Source organism: Pinus tabuliformis, chromosome 6 (assembly GCF_031772625.1).
Source record: "Pinus tabuliformis cultivar Carrire ecotype Pingquan chromosome 6, CPIR1, whole genome shotgun sequence".
In the NCBI taxonomy this organism is placed as follows: Eukaryota; Viridiplantae; Streptophyta; class Pinopsida; order Pinales; family Pinaceae; genus Pinus; species Pinus tabuliformis.
The window spans coordinates 871,981,843-871,988,832 of record NC_142292.1 but is presented as its reverse complement, the minus strand read 5'-3'; the positions used below and the strand labels follow the sequence as shown (position 1 = coordinate 871,988,832).

The 6,990-nt window shown below is 37.6% G+C and overlaps 1 pseudogene; it reads left to right on the top strand.

Annotated features, from left to right (window-relative positions):
- The first annotated feature begins 6,225 nt into the window (after positions 1–6,225).
- Positions 6,226–6,316, top strand: LOC149261657 (U6 spliceosomal RNA; annotated as a pseudogene).
- The last annotated feature ends 674 nt before the right edge of the window (positions 6,317–6,990 follow it).

The following is a 6,990-nucleotide window of genomic DNA, read 5'->3' as shown; positions in this document are numbered from 1 at the left end:
TATAGCTGATCCTAATAAGGATTACGTGGTGTGCACCGATGCAAGCAAGGAGGGTGTGGGAGGAGTATTAATGCAGGAAGGAAAAGTAATTGCGTATGAATCAAGAAAACTAAAAGAGCATGAGCAGAGATACTCTGCTTACGATCTAGAGTTAACAGCTGTTATTCATGTGCTGAAAATGTGGTGACATTACCTCCTAGGGAGGAAATTTCTGTTGCTAACAGATCACCACAGTTTAACAAATTACTTCAGCCAACCTACCTTGAATGAGAGACAAGGTCGTTGGACAGATTTCCTAAGTGGGTTTGATTTCGAGATAAAGCATTTAAAAGGCAAAGAGAACCGAGTGGCTGATGCATTAAGTCGAAAGGTTCAATGTTTATGTGAACTTTCAGTCAGCAAGTGGAGGAGCTCGCTGGTTGAGCAAATAAAAACAGCAGCAAGTCGCGATGCTGAATATCAACATTTAAAACAGCAGGTACAGCAATCTGCTAATGAAAAATTACAGCAAGGGTACAGACTAGATGGTGCTGGAATGTTGTGTTTTAATAAGAAATTGTATGTACCTGATTCAAATGATCTTAAGAGACTGATTTTGGACGAGTTTCATATCAGCCACTACACTGGTCACCCAGGGTACCAAAAGATGATCACTGCACTTAAGAAGAAATACTATTGGCCAGGAATGAAGAAACATGTAGTTGAGTATTTGCCGCGGTGTTTGGAATGCCAGCAGATTAAGGCAGAACATCAGCATCCAGCAGGGCTGTTACAGCCTTTGCCTATTCCGGAGTGGAAATGGGAAACCGTTTCCATGGATTTCATAACTGGATTGCCACGAACAAAGAAGAGCAATGATTCTATCATGGTAGTGGTTGATAAGTTGAGTAAAGCAGCGCACTTTATACCTGTGCAGTCCACCTATAAGGCGGTACAAATTGCTCACCTCTTTATGCAAAATGTATTCTGATTGCATGGATTGCCGAAGGTAATTATATCAGATCGTGATGTAAAGTTCACATCCACTTTTTGGAGGACATTGTTCGCTGAGTTGGGTACTCAGCTGAACTTTAGCACGGCCTATCACCCGCAGACCGATGGTCAAACTGAACGGGTAAATCAGGTGTTCGAAGATATGTTGTGGGAGTATGTGATGCTGAAACCAAACCAATGGGAGGAGTATTTACATCTGGTCGAATTTGCATATAATAACGGATATCACACGTCAACACAGCTAAGTCCTTTTGAGGTCATGTATGGGCGAAAGTGCCGCACACCCTCAAGTTGGGGTGGACCTGAGGACAAGCTGAGTTTGGGACCGGAAATGCTTGAAGGAATGGAAGACATGGTGAAAAGGGTGCGTGCCAATTTAAAGGCTGCACAAGACAGACAGAAAAGTTTTGCTGATAGGAAAAGAAGATTCACAGAATATCAGGTTGGTGACCATGTGTTTGTGAGGATTCAAGCAAGAAGAAGCACGTTGCAGTGGAGCGGATGCCCCAAGCTGGCTCCTCGGTACTTTGGACCATTTCAGATCTTGGCTAGAGTGGGGCCGGTGGCCTACCAACTCGCCTTGCCAAGTCATATTAAGATTCACAATGTGTTTCATGTTTCTGTTCTAAAGAAATATGTATATGACCCTAAACATGTCATCAGGTGGCAAGATGTTCGGGTAAGAATTAATCCGGTTGTTTTGATTAATGCAGATATACTCAATGGAAACTGACTGAAGGTATTGGTTGTCTGCAGGTCGAACCGGAAGGCGAGGTTCTGGTCGAACCACAGAGAATTGTCGACCGGAGAGAAGTGCGGCTGCGGAAACGGGTTATCACCCAAGTTAAAGTGCTGTGGCAGCACTATGGGCCTGAGGAGGCTACATGGGAAGACGAGGAACTCATTAGAAAAGCTTACCCAGATCTATTTAATGGGAATAGACATCGGGACGATGTCCAATCCCAGGGGGGGGAGATGTGATGACCCCGGGTAACTTGTGAATATGGATTAATTACTATGGTAATAAATTATTATGAGTGGTTACTTTTTGTTATTGAATAACATTATTTAATTCTGAAAGTTAACATATTCGTTATATATATACATCTGGAAATGCTGGCAACCTCTTGGTGGAGGATTTTCTATTAAAAGAATAGAATTAGTTATGTAACTGAAAAGGAACTACCTCTCACTCAGGAAAAGTCCTGGGAAGGAAAACCCCTGGTCTGTTGGGACAGAGAGGGGAGGAAGATTCCAAGAGAGAGGAGAGAAAGAAAAGAGAGGGTTAAGTCTGGTATAGACCAGATAACCCAAGCACAGAGGTGCATGAGTCTTGTTGAGGGCTGCAGGCCTGCAAGATGGCTTGGGGGGAGAATCCAACGCGATGTGGATCTCATGGTTGGGAGGATAAGAGCATATACGAATGCAGGTGCATTTTCTGAAGTCAGAACTCCAGTAACGAATTGACCAGGTACGAGCTCTGATAAAAATGGACAACAGTAACAGCATACTGAAACTCTTAAATAGATTATTGTGACTCTGAGTCTCTTTTAGCTAATTAGATGCAAGGAAAGATAATAGTAGCTGTCCGTAAACAGAGACTGTGTGTGCAGTTCAAATAACTATCTGGTAATCAGTTATTTAGTACAGTAATGAGTCATTTAGTTGCTGTAGATTATTAAAATATTTGCATACATATAACAGAGCAAAACCCTGAGTGGGTCTGTAGTACCATCGTGATCATTCTAGATGATTATGTACAGAACAAGTAATAGTATGACACGGCACTTAGCCAGAGCCGAAAAGGTGCATTAGAAACTGATAGAGTAGCTGTACATTCAAATAACAGTAATAAATAAGGATCTAGCACCTGCTGTAAATGATGAAACAAAATAGAATCTGGCTAAACCCTGTATCGAGGGTTTGAACCTATATGATAACAAAACCATGTGCAAAACCATTAACCGTGCTTATGGCTACGCCAGTTAGATGCACCAGAGAAACCTCACATCAATATCTGAATATTAACTATGGATTCTATATAGAAAACGACACTGTCACAAGTAAAGGGTTGCGTACCCGAGGGGCAGTATATATATGTATATATGGAAGCAACAAATCAAACATACAAATAAAGAAACAGTGCATAAAGATAAAGAAATAATGCATATGGGAACATATAAACCCTCTGTTGAGCGAATGCCTACGCTGTATAAAAACGCTGTATCGATTCAAAGCAGCAAATGGTGAATAAACCAAGTAACGCAAACATGCATGGACCATGTAGCAAACCCATAGCAGAACAAGTCATATTACATCAGGAAGATAATAACAAATTAAATATCAACCGAACCAGAAGCATACAACTAATGGCATATAAGAAAGGGCCGCCATCGTTACAAACGGCAAGCATGGAAAGTAAATAGCGTTACATTGGGGAAAGTAAAGAACATTCAATAACATTAGAACCAGATGGTTGAGCCTAATGGCACAATAAAGCTTCATGTATTAAAACCTGAGAACCGGCAGGCACTGTACAAGTCTTTATAAACAGAGTGACGAATGGAGTAGCCTTGCTTGACATTAAAATCATGAAAATAACTTAACAATATACAGTTATCCGATAAAACATTACAGGCACGAGGCCGTAAACCCTAACCAGCTATACTTCTATCAGTCGGCATGTGTGCCAGAAGCCACAACTACCCAAGCCATAACAAACTAAATGAATATGGGTCTCGGCGTGTTGTGGCCGACTGCAAAACCTGTGGCATAAAACCGAGAGCGTCGTGAGACATCTCTCTGACCAAAGGCCGATACATATCTATCTGCCGTGTAAACCCTTAACGAAAGCCGAGAGCCATTAACCATTGGTAACAGGCATACCTGGGCATGCGTGGAGCAGCATACTTATTTGAAGCAGTGGAAGGCCGACCATATGAACCCTGTACAAAACAAATGCACATCCATGAGCTTATGAACGGTCAAGCAAACCCTTAAGTCTTGTGAAACAAAAGCATCGTATTACTGTAAACCAGAGCTGAAGGGTAAACAATAGTCATAGCAATCGTTGTATATTACCTGAGGCAGCAAGTAGAACCGGATGAGTGTTGCAGAGGAGAGATCGCCGGCCTGAGAAGATATTCGGCCTCTCCGTGTTGCACAAATGAACCAAAACCCCAAGACTCGGAGGTATATGTATGACACATCAAACCCTCAAATAAACCTGAACCCTTCGATGCCGAGATCGGATCTCCATCGTCCATTCGAGCAGGAGCCTGGCGCGAAAACCCTCGGCGGGTCAACCGAGGATCACATGGCTTCACATGGGTTATGCCACCTGGCGAAAGGTTGGTGAGAAGGGTTAAGTCTCCGTCCCCACCTGGCCGGAGCTAGTTAAGTTATGACCGGTGATGTGTCAACCCAGAACTCCGCATTAACATCCAAAGTATTATGTCAAACCTCATAGAACCGTATCCGTGAGTAATATGTGTGTAAAGAGTGATGTGTGCAGTAATAAGGTTCGTAAAGCATATATGAGTATTATTAAGGGTTGGTTATAGTGTAAAGGTGCATAACCTGTAATGATGCCGAGGATGCATAAGCCCTTGGTTGAATAGAGTGTCGGATTGAAGTCAATAACCCATATAATTTTTATTTTTTTTATTATCATATATATATATTTTCGATGAGATCGTGACACATCTGGTCACGCATCTAGACAATATCCAACAGAGTGAGAGACGAAAAATGAACGAAAAAATCCATAGTATTCCATTATTGGCTATTGTTTTGTTATTTATTAAAAAAAAAAACAGAGTGAGAGAATAAGAATGAACAAAAAGATCCATCGTGTTCCATTATTGCCATTTGTTTTGTTATTTATTCAAAACACATTGAGAGAAGAAGAATGAACGAAAAAGTGCATCGTATTCCATTATTGCCTATTGTTTTGTTATTTATTGATTAACTTTTAACAAAAGGAAAATTGTAAAGATATTTTTCCAATTAATATAAATTGGGGATAATAAGAAATTATATTGTTTTGGTATTAATATGAATTTGGGATGATGAGAAATTATATTTTTTAATATAAATTTCGCATAATAAGGAGTGCTTTAACTCTTTTTTCCTTTCGGAAGTATAATAAGATATATTTATTCTATAAATTAATTACAAATTAAAATTAATAAATTATGATTTCAATTTTTTTTGTAAATATGGAAATAAATTAAATACAATAAATATAACTATTTATTTTAATAAATTAAATACAACAAATATAACTATCCAGCCCTTTGCAAAGCCTCCAAGCTCATGCACATCACTCGATCAAAATCGACCAAGCTTCTCGCAACTTTGATCTCTCCTCGTCGTACCAAGACAGCACTCTGGCTTCAACAACTTGGTCACGAATCCATTATCATTGCTCGCACCGAAAAAATAATGAATGGGATCATGCCAATCCCATGCTCTCGCATGATGCTCGTCATCGGACCATTGCTGAAATGACCCTGCTGCCTTGTGCAACCAGCCATTACTTCAACTAGCATTGCTGGTTTGTGCAACTAATTCATTCTGAGTGATATTTCATCGATGGGAAAATTTCCATGAGAAAGAAAATGAAACACTTTTATGATTTTCTCACCATAGTGTGATACCACTGGTTGGTACTGGTTGGTATTTCGAGCCATTAATTTTCAATTTAAAAAGAAATGCATAATAATAGCAACTGAATCACACACCCTAACAAATGAATCACTGTCCAGTGGTATTTCGAGCTACTAATTTTCAATTTAAAAAGAAATGCATAAAGAAATAGGAAATTGAATCACACATACTAATACATGAATCACTGTCTTTACATCAAGCCGTAATCACCATTCTGATATAAAGATTTCTTTTTATATAGAGCAAGGGATTGGAATTTTTATTTCTCCAAATTCAAAAATTACTGTCTTTACACTAAGCTTCTAGGGAAATCACCATTATCACCATTTTCATATAAAGGTTTTTTTTAGCATTTACACAACTGCATGAGCGGTAAAATTAAATTTATTTAGATAATTACATTGTTAACATTAATTGTTTTAATTATTTAACAAACTCCAAATAAAAAACTGAATTAATTACAAATTTCACTTAAAACCAATTAATGGAAATCTATATGGAAAATCCATATTAAACTTTTTAAACTAAAGAAAAAAAAAAATATATATATATATATATATATATATATATATATATAAACTGATAAAATTAGAATGATACAAAGAAGATTAGCATGGCCCCATACACAAATCGAGAAATGGTCCAAATTATAATGATATATAGAACATTAACATGGCCCCACATACAAATCGAGAAATAGTCCAAATTATAATGATACATAGAAGATTAACATGGTGTCTAGCCAAAAGATGACACACACAAATCTATAAATAGTCCAAATATGTAACATGGGCCTTGCACACAAATCGAGAAAAGGCCCAAATTATAATGATACGAGAAGATTAAAATCGCCCGTGGTCAAAAGATGACACGCACAAATCGAGAAATAGTCCAAATATGTTTCTCTGTCACTATATAAATAGCTAGCATAACATAGCATAACAGACATTGAAATATATTATTTATGGGTAATAGGAAAATTTAATTATTTTATTAATATATATTTATTTTAATTATTATATGCTAGGTAAACATAGGATGAATCACACATTATGTCATATCAATTATATTATTTTTACATACACTTCCATATTTTATTTATAAATAATGGTAAAATTTAATTATTTTATTAATATATATCTATTTTAATTATTACATACCACCATACTTTTTTTGGGGATGGATATTTATAATTTGATTAAGAATGTCACATGTATTATTGATCAGAGTCTATTATCAACCAACGGAATTATAGACCAGTTCATGTAATTCCCAGATCCATTGAAATACAAATATTTCAATCCGATTAGGTATGTGGATAAGGTC